General features: G+C 44.1%; 1 protein-coding gene and 1 pseudogene across 2 annotated transcripts in view; both read left to right on the forward strand.

Annotated features, from left to right (window-relative positions):
- Positions 1-22,948, forward strand: part of SLC17A7 (solute carrier family 17 member 7) — a 768,585-nt gene that overhangs the window by 480,146 nt on the left and 265,491 nt on the right. The gene's annotated exons all lie outside the window — the stretch shown is intronic.
- Positions 2,904-3,687, forward strand: LOC146809479 (cell division control protein 42 homolog pseudogene; annotated as a pseudogene).

Raw genomic sequence — 22,948 nt, forward strand, 5'->3', positions numbered from 1 at the left:
TGCAGTTGAGGGGGGCTTGGATGTTTGCTGTCTAATGAGATTAAAGAGTTCTTTGGGCCGATTTTTGGCGTTGTTTAGTGCACCACAGAAGAAGGAACTTTTTTCATTTTTGATGTGCTTTTTATATTTCCATCGTTCAGTTTTGAGTTGATCGAGGTGGACGCGCGCAGATGCAAGCTACTCACTTTGTCACTATTGCCACGGATTTCAGCTGCACTGCTTCCATAACTGCTTTTAGCCTCTGTTCTAGCCTCAGTTCGTTCTGCTGAACCACTTCTCCCTCAAGGCTCACTTCCCGCCGACACCTGCAGCACCACGCACGTTAGTGCCTACTGCCTCGCTACCGCATCTCACCTTCCTGCCTCTGCAGTTTCCCCACAGCCATCACACGCTTTCCGCCCCGCACTCCGATGCACCCCAGGCCTGCCAGTTTGTTGGTGGCGGTTGCTGGTGGCATAGAGGCGTACTCTTCCGACCTTGGACGGTGGCGGAGCTGACGGTTAGCGTTCTAGCCCCCACTGCCTACAAAATGTCAGTTCACACGCGCAGCGGGTCTGCTGCTGGCACGCTGAACCCAAGCCCGTCTGCTCCTGTCCGCGTCTGTTCTGCGACCAGCACCAGCCATGCTGTCGGATGCCCCCCAGGTAAGCCCCTCCACCGGTCCAGGACTCAATTACTCAACCTAAGAGGCAGACATTGTGCCTCCCCGGTTATCTATGAGCCCTCTGGTCCCCCTGCTCAATTTATATGTGCTTCCTGCCTATTCACTTTTAAAGTTAATCCCTCAGCACCGCTCCCAACAACTCCTTCCTCCTCTTGCGCCCCTACTGGGAATCCGACCCCGGCTCCCCTCATTAAAGCCTGCCTACTTAATTGCAGATCACTCCCCCACCACTCGGATGACATCTGGCTTTCCATTGACACACACGTCTGGGATTTAATGTTTCTGACTGAAACTTGGGTCAGGGATCATTCCAACCCCGACCTCACCCTGGCCATTCCTAGTGAACAGGGCTGACAATAAGGTGGGTGGCGGAATTGCAGTGGTCCTTCACTCTAGCTGGGAAATCTAGTACAGGAAACTCCTGAATATTGGACCCCTAGAAGCTATGTATTTCAGTATTACAGTAGCACCTAGCGTCGCTCTGGCCGGAGTTCTCTTATATAGAGCCCCCAACTCACCGCCCCATCACTTATTAGAGCTCTACAATATAGTTGCTGACCTGTCACTGAAACACCTGCATTTTAAGATCCTTGGAGATTTTAATCTTCACGTGGATGATATCCACTGCACTAAAGCCCGCCAGCTGCTAGAGACACCGGAGGGCCTTAATATGACCCAGCTGGATAGCAGCCCCACCCATCTGGCCGGCCATACGCTAGACCTACTTTTTACCAACAACCCCAACCTAGCCACTTACCACTTACATGGTCTGACCACTTCTTAATTCCGTTTAGCATTGCACTACCCTTACGATCATCTAACACTTCCACCTCCTGGGAATACAGTAGGAAATGGTTTAAAATCACCAGCAATTCCATGACTCCCACACTCTCCTCTATCCCCCTTCACTTGGTGGGTGATCCTGAGCTTGATGTACTAAACTTCAACAGCTGGCTTTACTTTGCTCTTGACGCTGTTGCCCCCCTTAAACATATCAACTCCTCTAGACAAAAGCCATCTGCCCCCTGGTTTACTTCAGAACTGCGGGCCAAGAAAAACCACTGTAAGAAACTTGAACGCAGCTGGAGATCATGCTATGATCCCGCGGCTAAGTTGATCTATAAAGCCACCATAAAAAATGTTCATAAACTCAAACGTGCGACTATGAGAGTTTTTCATCAGTAAAATTAAAATAGCCGGTAATTCTTCAAAAAGTCTTTTAAAATAGTAAAAGACTTCACCAACCCGTCTGCCACCTCGAGTACTATTCCCCCTACCCAGGGTCTCTGTAACGGGCTATCTGGTTTCTTCTACGATAAAATATTGGATATTTACTCATCGTTTGCCCCATCTTCACCTTCCCCTATCCCGGACACTGCAACGGCCTCCGGCGACGCACTTCAAAAACTCCTCGCCTGCAAATCTGGATCGCCTAAAGATCCCTGCCTGGCGCAGTTCTGTAACACCTTAGCCCCCCCTTATTAATACGCCACTGAACCGGATCTGGAGCTCGGGTACTTTCCCCTCTATCTGGAAACAGGCTATCCCAAAAAAAACGGATGCTGACCCGTCTGTTTTTAAAAACTACCGTCCCATTTCCCTTCTTCCAGCACCAGACAAAGTTTTGGAGAAACTAGTTCAGGAACAACTGTTTAGTTATCTTGAATCCCGACATCTTTTCCACGACTCCTAGTCCAGGTTTAGATCCGGTTATAGTACTGAGACTGCCCTCCTTAGAGTCTCTGAGACCGTCCGTGAACATGTGGAGTCAGGCAGATCAACCATGCTAGTGCTTCTTGACCTGTCCGCGGCATTCGACATAGTCTCTCACTCTATCCTGCTGGAGAGATTCCACAACCTTGGAATCCAGGGTACCCCTCTGTCCTGGATTCGATCCTTCCTGAGTGGCCGTACTCAACAAGTCTCTCTCTAACTTTTTGTATCCGAGGAGAAACCCTTGAATTGCGGGGTCCTCCAGGGCTCGGCCCTGAGCCCTATCTTCTTCAATGTTTATCTCTCTTCCCTGGCAACACTGGTTGAATCCTGTGGGGTATGAGTGATCTCCTATGCCGACGACACAACTGGTGTTCTCTTTCGATGATCACTCCGAGGCAACGTTTGTCAATTTCAGACACTGTTTATGTAATATCTCCAGTTGGATGTCGCAGAACACGCTTAAACTCAACTCGGACAAAACCGAGGTTCTTTTTTTCAATCAAACAACCCCCTCTCGGAAGAGACCCTGTATAGAGCTGCCAACGCCCGTCGAAGAAGCGAGCTGTGCAAGTGAGAGGTTACCATCTGATAAATATTGCTGAAAGTGGATACTAGCAGATTTAAGCCATGCAGACTATTAAATGTGTAGTCGTCGGGGATGGAGCTGTGGGTAAAACATGCTTGTTAATTTCTTATTCAACAAATACATTTCCATCAGAGTATGTGCCTACGGTATTTGACAACTATGCTGTAACAGTTATGATTGGTGGTGAGCCATACACCTTAGGCTTGTTTGATACTGCAGGGCAAGAAGATTATGACAGATTAAGACCTTTAAGCTACCCACAGACTGATGTGTTTTTAGTCTGTTTCTCTGTGGTCTCGCCATCTTCTTTCGAAAATGTCAAAGAGAAGTGGGTGCCAGAAATGACCCATCATTGTCCAAAGACTCCATTCCTGCTTGTTGGAATCCAGATTGATCTACGAGATGACCCTTCAACATGTGAGAAACTTGCCAAAAATAAACAGAAACCTATCACTCCGGAGACTGCTGAGAAGCTTGCTCTGGACTTGAAGGCAGTGAAGTATGTTGAGTGCTCTGCACTTACGCAGAAAGGTCTCAAGAATGTATTTGACGAGGCGATATTGGCTGCCTTGGAGCCCCCGGAGCCGAAAAAGAAGCGCAAGTGTGTGCTGCTATGAACATTCTTCCACAGTCCATGCCCCTCCCCCTCTGCAAAGCTGGTGTTGGCGTCATATTAAAAGCAATGTTTAAGGCAAATTAAAGATTAAAACTATAAATAATATTACATTTGTTTTTGCAATATTGACATTGGCCTGCACCCAAATCCACACAGTATAATGGTTTGACAAGAGAACATGCTGGTGTTCATCTTTTAGGACCCCTCATTTGACCTTAATTCTTTTTTTTTAATGATGTATCAGAAAACTCTGATCAATGCTAGTTTTATTTTTGTTTACTTTTTTTTGTTACGCGTCGGGTAGGTTTGATTTTCACACACAACCCTTCCCATCGCCTCCTAATTAACAAACTAATGATAGACTGTTTTATAAACTGTATCCCTTCTGCCACACTGCGAGGACTTCATTGTTAAATTTGCACATCCAGTGGTCAGATCAGGCAGCATATTACAGTTACATAACCTTATTGTTTCCTAAACGTCTAGCACTCCTTTGGGAAGAAATGCACACAGCCCTTTCAGAGTAATTTGTATCATTTTCTTTAGGGTTTGTTGCCTCATGTAGTTCTCAATGGTGCAGGTCTGGTATCTACCCTTAATCTTTGTACGGCAAGAACATATTGGAGATGTAGTACCCCTCACCCCTCACCCCTTCCCTTTTCCCATTTGATCGCCAATTAGCTAGTGAACTGGAACATGCATTCATTAGGAGTCTTGGGGCTTTTGTCCTTTACACATTGAAATTCTAGGTCCTTTTAACATTCATGCTGAAATACGAAACTAAAATCACTTTTTTTCGGTACACAAGACTTATTTTATTGTACAAATAGATTAATACTTGCCAATCACTGCTACACACAACAAAGGTGTAAAGCAAATGCACTTCTGAATATATTAGAGCAGGTAAGCATTGCTGGTGATTAAATATACCACAGAATGATTTCCCAATCCACAATGGTGGTGGTGGGAAGGTGAGCGATAAGTAGGGGATTGGATAGATGATTTGGTGACCTGCCAAGAACGACTCACCACATATGCTGAGCTGTTGCCTAGTGCTTCTAGACCTAGGGATATTTGGCCCCCCTTAAGGTGTTACCTGCTGGCGTTCCCGCATGAAGCCCTCTCTCCTGTTGCAGGTAGACTTGTTCAATAATACCTCAGTAGTGTAGAGGGCAATGTGTGTCCTCTCTTATTAGGGGAGCACAGGACCTTGACATGGACTGCTCCTAAAAGGGGGGTAAGGCCGGGTGCAAATGTCACATGGCACAGTGCCTCACTAGTGGAGTAAGCATCACATTGCCCAAGTATTCACATCCTTTTATGATACCTGAGAGCTGGTCACTATATACATGTTTGAAAAGGATTATTGAAACATGCCATAAGGTTTTGCCTATGTCCATAATAGATATACTGCCTCTCAATACCAGCTCAACTCACCATGTAAATATATGTTTGGGTGGTACTAATGTACTGGGAGCAAGGGTTATTTTGAGAATCTGTCGTATCATGGTGGTTATGGGCTTGCCGCCTATGCATGTCTGGATGGCATAGTGAATGGTAGAGATACGTTCCGGGACATGGACTACTGCTATTAGTGCTGGAGATGTATATATGCTGACAATATAATGCTTGATATGGGAACTGATGTACTGGATGTCATTGTTTGGTTTTAAAAAAAAAAAAAACACAATAAACAGAATTAAAAAAAAAAACAACAAAAAAAAACAAGCCTCCCTCCTACATCGCTGTGGTGGCCATCCAAACTGAATCCCCCTTCCCAAACCGATGAACTCGGCTAGGAACTTTGAGTTACGGTTTGATAATAAACTATTGTGTAAATCCCAAATTAGTCAGGTTTCCTCGGCCTGCATTGGAAAGCTGCACATGCTCCGCAAAATCCTTCACTTTCTTCCCCTGGAGTTCCGTCGTACCATCATCCATGCCCTGATCAACTCACATCGCGACTTTGCAACCAGTCTTTATGTGGGAGCTCCAGCTTATCTGATCAGACGTCTGCAGATTGTTCAAAACGCGGCTGCCAGGCTGATATGCAACATCCCTTATCGCCACTCAATTTCTCCCTACTTGAGGAAACTCCATTGGCTTCCCGTGACCAAACGCATCCAATTCAAGTCTCTCGTCCTGGCCTTCAGATCGCTTCAGGGTCACGGCCCAGCCTATCTTAGAGCCTGAGTAAAGCACACCCAGTCCAGCCGTGTCCTCAGATCAAACAGTCTCTGCCTTCTGGCTACTCCACGCTTCCGCCGCCCTAGAATGGGCGGCAGAGCCTTTGCCATGATCACGGACAAAACCTGGAACAGCCTACCACTCTCCTTGCGGTCGGCCGAGTCTGAGACACTCTTCCGACGTTCACTTAAGACCTGGCTGTTTTACAGCCCTTAGACCCTGTCTGCTACCTCATCTACCGCCTGCCACAAACGCCAGGACACCCCCGTTGGGGGTAGCTGTGCGCTCTATAAGCTCCAAATAAGTAAATAAAAATTGCGAACAGGTTGTTTCGCCAGAGTCTTTCTGCAGCTCTTAGTTTTCTTCTTTCAGAGTTTAGCTCTGTGTTGAACCACAATCTCGATGGAATGTTCCTGACTTTCTTTTGTTTCAGGGGAGCTATTTGGTCAAGTATGGAAGTCATTGCTGCATTGTAGTGTTCTGTTGTGGAAAGGTCGCATGTGGTGGAGGGAAGGAGTGCACTTACCCTTTCTTCTAGGACGGCAAGGGGGATCTGCCTTAGGTTTCTCATCCAATTAGGGGATTCTTTTGTGTGAGGGAGGCACAGAATCTTTTGATTGATGTGAAATAGAACGATGTGGTGGTCTGACCAGTCGACAGGGAGAATGTGGTCAATAGTGACTGTGTCTTCGTGTGCTATGATGGCATCCAGGATTGAGCCTCTGTTATGGGTTTGCTCTGTGCATTGTTGGATAAGATTATTATTGTGAAGGATTTCATACATGGATTGGATAAGAGTTATTTTCATCATTCCAATGTAGGTTGAGGTTGCCTAGTATTATGTTGTTCGAGTCCGAAAGTGAGCAGTGTGTTACCAGGTCGGAAAGGTGTTCTCCAAATACGATACATACGCTACAAGCTTGACACTATGGCGCTCAATCACATCTGTTAAAGGGCGCATGTATAAATTAAATAAGGTCGGACTTAAGGCTGAATGTTGTGGCACTCCCTGTTGCAGAGGGAGAATCTCCGAGGTGCATGGCTGTAGTTGCACCTGGAATGTGCAGTTCTGAAGAAAATCTGTCAGCAATTAAATAGCCCTACCCCAACACCATATTGCCAAATTTGTTCTAATAGAAGACCATGGAACACAGTGTTGAAGGCTGCGCTCAAGTCCAGCATGATCAGGGCAGCCGTCTTACATTCATCAACAATGAGTCACAAGGATTCTGAAGCTAGTAAGAGAGCGGATTCCGAATTTTAGCTTGGCCTGAATCTAAATTGAGTCTCATGTAGATATTCTTTCTCCTCGATGTATCTCATAAGCTGTTGATTGAAATGTTTTCCAGCAATTTAAGCGGATAACGGTAGCAAGTAGATATGTCTCTGTTTTGGACAGATCTAGGGAGGACTTCAAAAGTGGAACCACAGTAGCATGTTTCTACTGAGAAGGAACCTGACTTGTGCTGAAAGGCAGGTTAGTAGTTCACAGAGCGTAGGGAGAATGGCTCCTCATTCTAACACAGCGGTGAGGCAGGGTCAAGCGGGGAACCTGGGTTATTTTGGCCACAAGGGTACGGGTCTCAGCTGCAGATAGAGGGGGTAAGTTCAAAAAGCCCCCATGGGAGACAGCAAATAGTGGCCATGAGGTTGGAATTGGGTGGGGCCTAGCTTTTTCTGGAAAGGCCTTGTAAATGTTTCCATTTTTTCAGAAAAGGATTGTACAATTTAATTTAATTACACTGTTTTACAGAAGGAGTGATGAAAACTGAGACACATTCCAGGCAAGTGAGAGACTTGACTATCCCAAAAAGTTCCTGGGAAGTATTTTTTGCCAGCTCAATCTTCGGAGTAAAAAATTGGATGCATGTCTTATTGCCTTATAGGATATCTTTAGAGCTCTCAAATAGTTTGTCTTGTCATTTAAGTTGTAATTCTTACGTCAGAGGCGTTCTAAATGTTTATACCCCTTCTTCATTGACAAAAGGGTCATCAGAGAACCACTCCGCAAACGGCTTAAAGCGGGACGTATTATTAATTTTTTGGGGTGCTAGGTTATCCCAGGCCCCCTTTATCAATGCTTCTACCTAACAATTTGCTACCTGAGGATAGTGATTCACAATGGAGGGCTCTGGATTAGAGCCATAGTGAAAGCAACAGAAGTAGTCAAAAGATACTTTATTTCGAATTTAGTATATAAATTCATAAAAAGTCACATACATACAAGATTAAAAATCACAGACCAATTAAAAAGAAGTAAAGTTCCATTGACAGTTTAGCAATCCATATCCGCTCTTGATATCATTGTAGATTTTAAAAAACGGACAATAAAATATATACAGTCCATATGCAATAATTGTAAGAACATTAAAGCAGGTTTAACCTGGGTAAACTTCATTTTCTTTAACATTGGTGTCAGGTAAGTTTTCCTTGGGACAGAGTAAAAGTTACAGAAAAACATAAAATGTGTTAAATTTTGTGGAGACTGTCCATCACACCCACATACCGGTAACATCTGTCCCAAATGACCAGTAGAAGATGAAATGTATTACATCTAAACCTGGTTAATAAAAAATTTTCATGGGTTGTAAGAGTAGACATTAGGTAAGGTTCAGCAGTATGGGTGGTTATTAAGGCGATATGTGATCGGACACGGGGTTTAATAAGCTCAATCCCTTCCCTTTCCTGTGTCCTATAATTCAAAAAGAGGGATTTAACCAATTGAATATCCTTTTTGTGGATCTCTTCAGGCTTAGAGAACAAGGAGCCCCTTCCTATTGATTCGAATCCCTTTTTAATATAGGAAAACCACGGGATCCGTGCCTTGTTCTCCAAAGCCAGACAATCCCTAAGTATTTCCTGGGTCAAGGGTATGTCTTGGTTGAGCCAGCATTGTAGCCAGAAAGTCATGGGGCTCATTGCTATCTGGTCGGCTATATAAGGTACTCCTAGTTCTTCATGGACCACCAAGTTGGGAGTACTTGATGGGACACATAGGAGTCTTTTTAGGAACTTATTTTCCTCGACCTGTATAGGGTTTATCTCAGCACGTCCCCATAGCTCGCTACCATAGGTAGCTATGGCAACACTTTTTGCTCTATATACCTGGAGCATAGCCCCTGTTGGTTTCTTCCCTATTTTGGAGGCGAAGTTAAAGATTGCTGTATTTGCCCGCGCCATCTCCCTCCTTTTTTTATGTATGACGGCATCCCACTTTAATTTGTCATCGAATAGGACTCCCAAATAAGAGAACACCTTAGTATTGGGAATTAGATCTCCCCCTGTTTTAAAAGTAAAGGTCCTCCCTGGTCGTTTGCCCAAGCTCATAATATAGGACTTTGTACTGTTTATCTTCAAGTCTAGCTTGGACATAAACCCATGGAAGGACTTTAATAGGGTCTGGAGCCCAATTTCAGTTCTAGATAAAAGTACAGCATCATCCGCGTACAGCAGGACAGGAATACCCCTTCCCGCTGCACGCGGAAAATCTGCACCAGTCTCTACCAGGGTCCTCTCAAGATCATTAATATAGAAATTAAATAAAAACGGAGCCATAATACATCCCTGCCTGACGCCTTTCCTGATGGGAAAGTCAGTTGTAACCTTTAAATCTTTACCGTACCTAACGTTTGCTCGTGTTGAAGAATGCAAATCCCGTAGAAAGTTGGTCAACCCCACGTCAACCCCTCTAGCATCCATGGCCAACCAAAGCTTCGATCTATTGACGCAATCAAAAGCTGATGAGAGGTCCATAAAGGGGAGATGAATGGAACCAGGCTTCACCACAGTATATTTATTGAGTAATAAGTACAGGTTAAGACACTGTGTAGTAGTCGAGCGTCCTGCGTGGAAACCATACTGGCAATCTGTTAAAATCTTATTTTCAACCGCCCAGTCCTTCAGCCTAATTAGAATAGCACGCCCCATTACCTTCACGACCGAGTCTATAAGTGATATTGGTCTGTAACAACTCGTGTCGTTTCTGTCCCCTTTTTTAAACACCGGCACTATGGTAGACAATGCCCAGCTATTTAAACAGCCTTCTGAGGCTGCCGCATTAAATACCGGGCAAAGAATAGCTGCCCAGAAATGGGGATCTGATTTATATAAATCTGGGGGGATCCCATCAGGCCCCGGAGCTTTATTACTTGTCAGGCCCTTTATTCCATCCAAAATCTCCAATTCAGTAAATGTTATGGTGGACGTGGCTCTACAGCTCACTCTACTATCATTAAGGTCAGTCGGGCAATCAAACATTATTTTAAAGTGATTGATCCAGTCACTTTCTCCAATATAGGCCACCAGACCATCGCCTCCCACTTGTTGGAATAAGGGACCATTTACAGTCTTCCAAAACCTTGTACTATCTTTTAGAGTGCTGCTATCTACTAGTTCTTCCCAGGCCTCTTCTTTTAATAAGGATTTACGTAATGCTAAAATATCCCTGTACGACCTTCTCAAGGTACGTACTGCCACAGAGTCTCTGGGTTTTTTTGCAAGAGCTTCTCTTAATAGTTTAGCAGCCTTTGAGCAGTTTTTATCGAACCATTTAGGGCCATGGTTACCATTTTGTCCAGAACTTGTTAACAATAGTTCAGATATTTTTGTGGATAGATTGGCAAAAGCATCTAAGATGGATCTAGCCATTGTTCCTATGGTTTTGCAAGTGTCTATTTCTCCCAGGCAATAGGTCTTTACTTTTTCATTGAAAATACTGGGCGATATTTGGGTGCACTTTAACCTCCTTTTCCCATCAGTGGGCCTTAATACTCCTGTGGTTGATTTAGAACTTGTAGAATCAGACAGTATACCACCAAGGTAAATCGACAGCGGATTATGATCGCTAAATTCATTGGTTAAAATGAAAAAATCCCCTAAGTGGGGAATTAAAGAAGATGAAATCAAAATATAATCGATAAAAGTACCATTCCCTTTGCCTATAAAGGTTGGGATGGTATACAGTGTGGACGGGCTCATATGAGACATAACTGACCCCATATCAAGATCACACAGCAAATCATTTAGTTCCTCACCATGTGCTGTGTGCTCATAATGTAGACCAGATATTAGTGGGCAGCCTAAATTTGCTAAACAGGTAGTAGAGGGATTACCACATGGGTGGATATTAAAATCCCCTGTAATAATCAGACTATGTAGGATATTAGCCATATATTTTTTTATAAATATAGCCAGGGACTTGATATTTCCTCCTTCTTCTACTGTAGATGGGGAATTATAAAAATTTATTATCCCCCATTCTACATGTCCCTTCCTTAGTGTGATTGCTAAAATTCCGGGGTGAGGATGGGTAATCAGGCGCACATCACATTTAATGTCTAATGAGACATATGTTACAAGGCCTCCCTTAGGCCTGCCACTGGCCGAAGGAGAGGCCGAAACAAAGAAGGCCTGATAGCCATCTAAATAATGATTATTATCCATATCCCATGTTTCCTGTAGGTTTATAATCCTATACTGGGTAACAAACGCAATCCAGCGCGGATCATTACTCTTCCTAGCCAACCCGGCAATATTCCAGGATAAGATGTTCTTTCTATGGGTCAGAAAATTATCAGTTACATTATCTTTACTTTGAGCCTGTATGGGGATTTGGGAGTCTATTTTACCTGGAGCCTGAGAAATTAGTCAATCACACTCATCGATATCTGACAGTGGCTGAAATCTATTCCTTAACTCTAATCCTTGAGGAAAAGGGGGATTAACCCTATTCCTCAAGTGTGGAGGTTGAATATTTGATCGGCAAGAGAGATTCTGTCTTGTGGTGTCCCTTAAGTATGTGTGATCTTTGCTATTATTATCAACTCTATGTAGCCAGGGATCCTGAGGATAAAAGTATCTAAGGGACAGAATCACTATATTAGAGCCGGAACCCGGGTAACCCATTTGAAATTCCTGTAGAATTTTTTTGGCAGTGTATGGATTATCAAAGTTCACAACAATGCAGTCACCATTATGAGGTTTGGTCCTTTTGCCGATCCATTTAATTCTGCGGGCCATAATTATGAATCTGTTAACATCCTGTCCCCTATATAAATTGTTAGTAAACCATTGATTCAATTTATTTTTAAGTTGATCAAAATCTTCTGTGACCCCTTCCTTCAACTGGGGGACATTACTCAGGATTACAGTGTAAGGTGCGGACTCCCACGGAAGATCAATCGAGTGGGATCCCTGCAGATGATAATCGGGGGATGTCCGTTCCTGGTTGATCATAAAATTGTCAATGGTACTATAATGTTTGTTAGATTCTTGTGGTCCCTGAGTAGGTCTAAATTTAGTCAGTGAGGGAGGATGAACGGCTATAATGGTCGGAACCTCGCTTCTCATTACTGAGTCAACCTTATGAGCCTTAGAATTGCCACTTGAAGATGCCTCTGCTCTGGTGTTTTGTGCAATGACTGGTCTGCTGTCAGGTTTCCCCCCACTGTTCCTTTCTATAATTGCTAGTCTGTCCTCTATACTTGTAAGCTTTTTTAAGATCGGATCCAAAAGCTTTTTCAGTAGCATTTCTAGAATTTCTGAATTGCCCTCGTGTACCTGGCTACCCTCGATGACTTTCTTAGTTACCTGTCTCGCCCCGGTATTATTAACAAGGTCAGTAATTTCAGGGGTTTGGACGTTAACTATTATCCCGCCCTCGTTTCCATGTGCACCCACTGGCTTATGTTCCCTTTTTCCCTTCTTTCTGGGGTTTGGTGCCTTGATTGTTTTATTTTTGCCCTGTTTTCCCCTGGTAATCATCCCTTTATCCACGATCGCTACTTCCTCAACCACAGGAATATCCGTCTCCTCAATGGTCTGAGACAGCGATATATTAATGGAGGACCCCTCAGTAGCACCTAGTTCTGGTAGTAAGAGGAGTTCCGGTGTGGCTGATAGCCTATTCGTAGAATTGAGGGGTTCTAAGGAGAGTCTACGTTCTGTATCCAGGATCTCTTGAGTCAGTACTGAATTGGCCCTCGATAAAAAAGCGTCCAAGGTACCCACCACCCTGTTACCCAGAGTACCCTTGACTTTGTTCATTTTCAATTAAATAAGGGGAATATTTCAAACAACGGGGCTGTCAGGGTGCAGAAATGAGCAATGTATGGGGCAGACAGTCCAGCACAAATAAGAACAGTACCTTTGATTATTGTTGGGTCTCTTCAGTAATCACTCTTATGAGAAGCTCCAGCCATATAACGTGGCCCAGCCCAGCCTACTCCGGGCTATGACGGGCAAGGACGGGCCCGCCCTTGGCCCGGGCTTCGCCCGGGCGCTGCCCGCGCGCGTCCCGCGCTGCGGAAGCTTCCTGTGGCTTTTGTAGGACACCGGCGCGCTAAGATGACGTCAAGCGCTGCGCCGGTGTCTGGGGGTGCTGGGGAGTGAAGTCTGCACAGCCGTTCCCCTCACGGCACGGGAGTTAAATGCAGAAGCAGGATTCCCCCACAAGGTAAGCCGTTCCCCTCACGGCAGGTGAATGATGGCACAAAAGTAAAACACTCTTTGCTCCTCCGGCGCGTCCCGCGCTGCGGAAGCTTCCTGTGGCTCTTGTAGGACACCGGCGCGCTAAGATGACGTCAAGCGCTGCGCCGGTGTCTGGGGGTGCTGGGAAGTGAAGTCTGCACAGCCGTTCCCCTCACGGCACGGGAGTTAAATGCAGAAGCAGGATTCCCCCACAAGGTAAGCCGTTCCCCTCACGGCAGGTGAATGATGGCACAAAAGTAAAACACTCTTTGCTCCTCCGGCGCGTCCCGCACTGCGGAAGCTTCCTGTGGCTTTTGTAGGACACCGGCGCGCTAAGATGACGTCAAGCGCTGCGCCGGTGTCTGGGGGTGCTGGGGAGTGAAGTCTGCACAGCCGTTCCCCTCACGGCACGGGAGTTAAATGCAGAAGCAGGATTCCCCCACAAGGTAAGCCGTTCCCCTCACGGCAGGTGAATGATGGCACAAAAGTAAAACACTCTTTGCTCCTCCGGCGCATCAAACACCATTTGCAAGTTTTGCTGATACTTTGAGCTCTAGATGTAGATGACACTGCGGGACTCAAGGACAAATGGTAAGGAAGAAGGAAGTGATCAGACCATGCTATAGGTATAGGAGGTGTCGATCTGATCTGAAGAGAATTTGTGAAAATAGGGTGAAGAGCATGATCTAATAGATATGGGGAGGCTAGGGCCCGCAGAGTGAAGTGCAACAGCGCAAGGTCCTCTGTGAGGAGGATGCTGTATGGGAAGTTGTATCCTCGAAGGGAAAATCAAGATCCCCCAGAATCATGAAGTTTGAATGTTGTAGGGCATACGTGGAAACCATGTCCATCAATTCAGTAGCAAACTGTGTAGCGGGGCCAGGCGAACTATAAATGGAGGCCTGCTAGAATACAGCAGCTAGATAAAGACAAAGAAAAAAGCACGGCTTCACATCCGGTTATGTTTAATTCAGAAAAGCTACACCGTAAGTGGCGTTTATAGATGACTGTGATCCCTCCCCCTCTTTGGTTGGCTCTATCTTACCTTAAAATGGCATACTCTTGTGGTACGGCATCTAAAATATCTGGGGCTTAATATGCAGTATCTGTGAATATGCCACTGTTCTGCAGCAAGAGTAGCTTTGCGTACAATCTTCAAGTCTAGAAGGGGTGCACATATGCTGACATCAGATGCGACGAGAGAACCAAGGTAGAAATGGATTCAATAAGTTCTATGTTCTTCGGGGAGAATCTGATTTCCATTTCAGCTATTGCTCTAGCTAGAATGTTCAAGAAGGGTTTCATGAGCACTTGCTGGTGTGAGAAGGAAGTATTGTTGTCATGAGAAGATTGTACTGCTGTTGAAAGTGCCACTGAATCCGCAAGTTGGCAGCTGAGAGGCCTCCTCCTTTTTGGTACATGATTAACATATGTGGCTTAATTTGACACTCTTTCTTTTCAGGGCCCTAAGTGTGGATTGCACATCTTCCCATTCAAAAGACAAATTTGTTAGATTTGTCTGAAACATTTTATTAGCAGGCTTTAAGACTAAAAGTAGGTCTTGTAAAAAATTCCCTATTACATGAACATTTTTCACGGTAGCTCCTTGAGGTGAGGTAAGGTGAGCTGTGTGAGTGACGTTTGGAGGTTGTGATTGATTCTGGCCACCAAGTTCTTGATGTTCTGCAGCCTCTTGATGAGATGCTTGTTGATTCCAGCACAGATGGTGTTCTTGTACTGTAGTTTGCTGGTAAGGAAGGTGTGGGTGACGGTTTTCCGGGTGTTGACTGAGAGCCATCTGAAAATCTTCCTCAGAATCTTCAGGCTATGGAAGCATTGGAGGCATGAGGCACTGACAGCATTGACTTGTGCTCTAATGTCGAGTTTGCAGTTGATGACAATATTAAGCTTCTTGGCATGGATAGTGGGGGTGATGGTAATTTCTAGCTCTGCCAGCCACCACGTTAAGTCACAAAGAGAGGAGCTCACCCCGAAGATCATGACTTCAGTCTTGTTGGTGCTCAATTTCAGGCAGTTGGACCATCCATCCTTCATCGGTCATTGTGATATATATATATATATATTCTAGGCCGATTCAGCTAAGGGGAGAGAAGCACGATGAGCTTCTGGGACTTGCAGGTGTTGATATTCTGTTTGTGAATGGTGAAAGTTTGTGTATCTCTTTTATGTGGGATCTATACATGCATATCTGCAGTTGGCATGAGGGTGAGTGTATACATGTGTGAGTGTGCACCTGTGGTGTTTTTGTGCATGCATGTGTGGCATGTCCATTCAGTTGTGGGTGTATCCGTGGGCAGCATTCGTTTGAGCCTGGTGTGAGTGTGCTTCTGTTCTATGTGTATGGGTATAAACATGGTGTTTATGCATGAGGTGGGTGCCTTTCTCTGCTGCGTTTTGTGTTCATTAAAATAAATTATTTGAGGCACACAGACAGCATGTACTTTCTGAATGTATATGTGATGCAGTTTTGGGTCCTGATGGTCAAGTGACCAAATGCTCTGTAGCTTCTGTGCATGGGTCATCAGCTGTGTGACCTCATTGAAACTGAGTGCCTTATCAAAGCTAGTCCTATGCAGTGAAATGTAAAAACGAAACAAAAACTATTTAGGAAAAGTGACCAAGTAGAATAGATACAATTTTGTCTTACAAATTGTGCATATTTGGTTTTAATATGGCTGTATAAAGTATGTGCTATGATGTACACAGAGTCTATCCATTTAGCAGAAAATCATATTTTTTTTGTTGCAAAACTTTAGAGATGTCCATTTTAAAATATACATGTGCATTGAACTATTTAGCTCTGATATAAGTTTGGATAATTAGCATTAATGCCACTGTGTGTATATAATGCCACATTGCATAACCTATGGTAGCCCATTATTGAACTTAATTAAGATGAGGCCCATTGTGAGTAGATGCAATAAGACAAAGATCACTATAACCAGGGCGATTGAAGTTATACAGTAGGGGAGGAACAAATTATGTGGCAGGGTTTAATAAATTGAGCAACAAGAAAAGGCAAATTATGTGTTGTAATAAGACACATTTTGTGATAGTATTACTTCATTATTTTGTCAATTTCTTTTACACTTGTCAACACTGTCTGGGCATAGGTTGCATCTCATTAGTACAAGTTTAAAACTCAAGAATAGCAATAATCAATAAAACGTCACCAGTCAACAGTGAGGCAACACGAGTTACAGCATTTTAGCCACTTTTGATCTTTTTGGGATTCAATTTTTTTTTTTTTAAATCTGCAGATGATGGATGATGTGGAAAATGTGGCAAATCTATAATTATGTAGAAAACTCCACAGCCGCCAAATTGATTAATGCCAATGCCCCTGACTATAACCTGGGAAAGTGCAATGTAGTGTAACGACATATAAGAATATAAAATGCTCACATTTGTAACCCTGGTAAGGATAAATTCAACCCAGCACAATATTTTAAATGCGATAACACGTTTATTTATTTCACCACAGCATCTGACTCAGACCAGACAGACACGCATATTCTAGTAGGCATTGTAATTCCACATTCATTCTTAGATATTATTGAGACATTTATGATTTCCTTGTAGCTGCTCATCTAATGGGCATCCACTGCCACTGTCTGAATTGAATAATGCACGCCCCATCCGGTAGTACTTTACTGCACGCATCATACACAGACTAAAATACATAAACACTCTCAGAACCCACAAACAAAAACATACATAATTGAGGTGCAGAAGGATGCTCGCAGCCCTGGGCCCTGGTGCCACTGCACCTGCTGCATGAGAGGCAGGTAACATCCTGTCCCTGCTCCTCCAATACACACTGCCCAACTGAACCTTGCCTCAGACACAAGGTAAGGTTGCCATCTGGCCGTTTCTTTCCAGCATGGCCAGTATTTTAATGTCTCAGTCAGTACAAGAATAAAGAATATCACCTAAAGCCGTTTTACCCCTTATCAGTATATCCTTGAAACAGTATTTATAAAAATAATACACTTTAAAGAGCATGCTAGAGGCTCTTTGATGACGCCAAACTGATAATGTAAACAATGTGAAAAAACATCACAAGGTTTGGTCGTCCACATGGAGGAGGCATTTTGCAAGTGCGTTCTCATTGGCTTCTTATGCCAACAGGGAGGTCCAAGCTTGTTTGAGTGGGCCTATCCCACCTGCTAGAACAGGCCTGACCATGAAAGATAAAAAGGGAGATGGAAAGACTTACAACCACGGACAGAAACACAGATACCAGCAGAGAGACAGGTAGCTAGTGAGAGAGTGGCCCATAGACAGTAAGACAGCCACGGGCAGAGACAGTCATGGAGAAAGTCATCTACAGACAGAGAGATGCACACAGGCTTAGAGAATAGTAGGCGCCAAATGAGAGAAAGAGAGAGAGAGAAAGAGAGAGAGAGAAAGGGAACCACATAGAGAACAGGCAAGAGACTGACAGCAACAGATAACCTAGGATAGGGATAAGCAGAGAGAGGGGCGGCCACAAACATAGAGAGACAGGCAGAGAGAAAGGTGGTCTAAGTCATAGTGGAAGACAGTAAGAAAGATATCCACTTTGGAGAGAATAAAAGAAAAAGTGAGAAAGAGGCAGACAGCAACAGATGCGCAGAACGACAGAGAAATAAACTGGCAGCTAGAGACATAGAGACAGGCATGCTAGGAGTTCCAGTCGTCCTTTAAGGCACTTCATAAGTGTCTCTAATTTACAGACACTTGATGAGGCCTAGTACACTTTGTGGAAATGTGGATTTTCCTGATCAGTTATGTCCCCTATCTTGGACCCCAACGGTTCTATATGCATGTTACAAGTACATGTATGTTCCCTCCAGTTCCAGTTTCTAAGACGCAAACATATGTGTGTCTACCGTCAACATGTTCTCTGTCAGATCCGCCATCAATGGGCTGGATATTCGATTCCTAAGTATGAAAGGCCACCGACTTTATATGGCTAAGTTACTCCATTTTTACAGTTCAGGCGAGTAGGCCCGATTCTGTCCTCAAAGCCTTTCCCTGCTCTCTGTCTCTGACAGCTTCAGCTTGAGCTCGCATCTGTATCCATGAACTTTGTCCTACTCCCTGTGCAGCTAACGGTGCCTGCCTCGGCCAGTTTTCGCCTGTCTGCCAAGAAGTTGTATTTCACCTTCGAATTATCTATTTTGCTCTTCAGCCGATGCATTCCTGTCCAGTGATTTAGGTAAACATTTCCTTTAGCTCACAAGCAGAGGACTCAGCCTTTCCGTCCTCCTGCAAGTGATTCATAGCCCTGTTGCCATGGAAAGTTTTCTGCCCCTCGCATCTCATATAGACACTTAGACGCTTGTACACGCACACAGTCAGTATAGAATAGATTCTGTCCGAGAGTTCTTCCTTGTGGATAACATAGTTCTTTAAACATAGGATGTTAGATATGATTTGGGATTAGGTTGACTTGACCCCAGACTTCTCGTCTCCACATGTAGAGCTAAATGTCAAGTCCCCTTCACCCCCTAGTTGCACGTCAATTACACGTCATGCTGCCGCGCGCGCATCTATGCCAAGTATTATCTTATAGATCCACCTATGTCTGATAATTCTAACCAATCATGTTTCTTTTATTTCTTATTACGCCTAGTTTCGATTATGTCACTGATTACGTCATTTTTCTTATCAAATGTTACGCCTTCTACATTCGTTTCATTGTAATGTACTTATTATAAAAATACATGTCTGTTAATAAATTATTGTACTTCACTTCCTGAACCTTCGTGGTGACGGAACCTGAGGGCCGCGACTCGAGTCGGCCATTTTGAATGGAATAAAGCCCATTAGAAAACCTCTTATACCACGGATTCTGCCTCTTGTTATTTTGAGCTATTTACTTTAATTTAAGATTCCGCATGAAATTCAGTCCGGTAATATTTATTTTATTTACCACATAATGGCGCCCGAACAGGGACACTTTCTCATCTCACGCGCCGGCGGTGCGTTGCAGGCCCGGTCTCCTGCCACAGCTGGACGGACCATAAACGCGTACCAGCAGGATTTCCTGTAAGCTCCCTCCGGTCAAGCGGGGGCGACTGAGGCTGCGATCAACCCAGACGAGGCGGTGAGAAGTGCGAAGTATCCCGACCAGAGCCTAGCTGAGAGAGCAAGATCCGAGGTATACAGAGGCCCACCAGGTTTTCCGAAATTCCGACGTCCAGAGGGTCCGATGTCCGCAGTTATCGAGTCCTGTCCATTCTCTGAGGCCTTCCGTTTCAAGGAGCTACTCGGTGAGTACCATCGCCGAGGAGGCGTGTTGACGCGCACATAGGTTGTGCCGGTCAAGACGGATTTGGGTACACAAATCCGGTCTGCACTGTTTAGCAGTGTATATGTACTGTTTAGCAGTATATCAAGTATTCCGAAGTATTCAGTTATTGTCAAGAATTCTGCGTGGTGATTAGTTAAGCAGACTGTCATCATTGTCGATCATTGTTATAATGTTTAATGTTTAATGTTTAAAGTATTCAGAAAATGTCTTGCATATTGTGGTATGAATGACTGTTCATTGTTCACTGTTCATTATTGTGTTTCTCGTATTAAGTAAGTTCAAGAGTAAGTATCAGATCAGTTGTCAATATGCCGCTCTTCTCGAAGTTAAGACAGATTACTACCAGAAAAGGGGTGCTTGAAGAAGCAGTTCCTATTCCTCCTAGAGACACTCCAGGACATTTCATGTACCATAAACATGGCTTAGATGCCATATTGTTTCTTGATCTATGGGTAGATTATACCAAAGGATTACCGGAAAGTCAAAGGTGGCCCATAGCGGGAACCTGGGATGCAGAGTGCATCATGAAAGTGGAGGAAGAGTTATGGAAAAGAAAGGTCAGACAGTCACAGAAAGACGCTGTTGAGTTATGGCGTAAAGAATCTCATAGACGAACAGAAAAAGCACGTAGACAAGAAGAGAGGAGTAAAGAAAGTTCAAATAAAGTTCAAGAAAATCTATTAATTGAGGAAGGTATCCGAGTGAAATCAGAACAAGTAAATAGACAAAGAAATGCTCTTATGAATGGTATGTATCCCCTTCTAGCCGAAGGACTACCTAAGGCTGTTACAGAAATGCCAAAAGACTTGCCACCCCCATTATTTCCAATTAAGGTACATCCAAAGGGGCATCCCAGAACCGCAGAAGATGTTTTTCTTTCCTCGTATCTAGATGACGCAGCTCCCGAGTATGCTAACGCCGCACCACATAGACCGTCTGGCGGAGGGGTTCAACGTCAGGATCAGGTATCTGTCCCCGTGCAACAGCAAGTTCCGATACAAGCTTCGGCAAGCACATCTGTTTCCGCATCTGTCTCCGCAGTTGACTCTACAGAGGTATCGACACCCATAGTTGCTGTGTCACGTTCAACGAATCCATTCACACCCGACGCCCCAGATGGGGCCACGGGAGGTGCTAGTAGTACTTTCACACCACCTAGAATAAATAAACTTGTTTTTCAAGAGTCAGCGCATTCACGTACACCTAAATTCGTAAATGAACGTACGCTTAAGGAACTCCTTGTAAATTGTAGATATGACCCAGTGGTTGGTAAAGAGGACGAAATGGTCCTGGCATCATTACGTATCAGGCGAGCCGCAGAGTATTTAGCAAGGTTACCAGGGATGACTACGCATCTAGATAACATATATCATTTTGTTCAAACAGGACGAGATCCAGGATGTATTAACAGAGCTATGGAATTCCAGAAAGTAGAGATACAGGGGGAACTGTTACGTTTCCTCATAAACTGTGTGATCAGAAATCAAGATCGTCCGGGGGTAGACCGGAATGCAATGCTTATTCTTACAAGATGGAGTCAGAATATATCAGAAGGGAGACACGATAAGCAAAATTGTATAATAGCCATGTGCCGAAAAATACGTAAAGAAATAGAGCGTATTCATGAAGAGAGATTGGGAACAGACGAGTTTGAGCAAGACGAAGTGTCCGAATCAGGGAATTCTGCAAGACAGTCAGAGACCATAGCCTATGTAGGCAGAGGAAGATCTTGTGAAAATACTAGATGTTTTTCTGATCCAATACACTCTGTATGTCCAAATAATAGCAGAACGTATCCGACGCCTGTAATAAATCTGAAATCTCCTGAACATTCGTTTCAAGCCGCAGATAAAATACTACGAGAACGAAGAGGTTACCACCTCCTCGATTCCATGGATGAGCAAGAATTAGCCAGATCAGCCGTTCACTGGATTGTTAGTCCTGAAAAATACGGTGATGAGACCGTAGCACACACGTTTCTCAACCTCAGTACAGATGAACAACGTTTAGCTGGAATCTATATGATTCAGCAACTCCTCATATTATATAAGAGCCAACATGCTGACCCTGGTCCTTTACCTGATATATTAACGGAACTACTTACGGACAGATGGAGAGGTTCTAGTAACAAGCTAATTAAAGAGATATTAGTGTCACGTAAGCAGTATGTCCTTTTTGTAAGTCCGGATTCTCTCTCGCTGCCCCCCAGAGAAAGAGCACCGTACTACATGGATAGACAAAATCCTTTACGGGAAGTGCACCCAATAAAAGGCGAAGACAATGAGTTTCACCGTGTATTTGTTTACACACCCATATCAAAAATGGAATTATTAGAAATGAAGAAAGTAGTACCTAGTCATGACAAAGACCCAGCGGGTTTCCACCGAGAAATTAAAGACATGTTACTGATGGGAGAGTACACCTTTCCTGATATTATGACGATATTAAAAGTGCTTTTACCTGCTGGCATATATGAAAAACTGAAAGAAAAAGAGTGGGAAGTGGGAGACCAAAAGATAGACTGGACAGCATTAGCAGAGGAAGAAAGAGGCCGAGCTGCAGGTTCGGGGCTCGGGGATAAAGTTAAACTATTACCAGGTTTACTAGTACAGGTACTGCCACGTTTATTAACTACAAAAAAGGAAGATTGGGGTGCAATCACAGCCTGTAAACAAAAGCAAGATGAAGACACAAGCGATTATTATGCTCGATTTGAAAAATGTTTTGGTATAAATAGTGGTATAAAGACAAGTAGTGACTCATATCCACATTTATTTGTGACAAAATTAGTGGAAAATGCATTGCCTCCAGTGAAGAATAGAATATTGAAATTCGAGAGTACCTGGCAAAGTAACACTCCGTCGCAAATGCTACAAATGTTACAGTATCATCACAATAGAATTAGGGATGAACAAGAACACGAGCATAAACGCATGAAGGATACAAAAATGAAAATGCTAGTTTCTCAGACAGTACCAGCAGATGGTCACAAAAAGGGTGTGACACATTCTGGTGATTCTGCAGTTCCTGTAAAAGGAACCTGCAATTACTGTAAACAACTAGGCCATTATGTACATGATTGTCAAGTCCTGAAACGTAATATAGCTACAGGTATTGCAAAAGAGAGACCACGATTAGTTAGACAAGATCAGAATGAACAAGGAGCTATGCAGCATGGACAGTCCGTGCCAGTTCAGCAACAGTCTATGCCAGCCTCACAGCAACCCATACAGTTTGTGCCAGCTGCACCACCGTTGCCTGCTACTGCCACACAAACCACAACACAACAAATGTATCAGACTGCACAGTATGAATACCCTGAGTATCAGCGTTACGCATGAACCAGCCTAGAGAGGGAAGTTGACTTACCGCTTATCGAGATTCCGGTAG

This window comes from Triturus cristatus, chromosome 7, assembly GCF_964204655.1.
Source record: "Triturus cristatus chromosome 7, aTriCri1.1, whole genome shotgun sequence".
In the NCBI taxonomy this organism is placed as follows: Eukaryota; Metazoa; Chordata; class Amphibia; order Caudata; family Salamandridae; genus Triturus; species Triturus cristatus.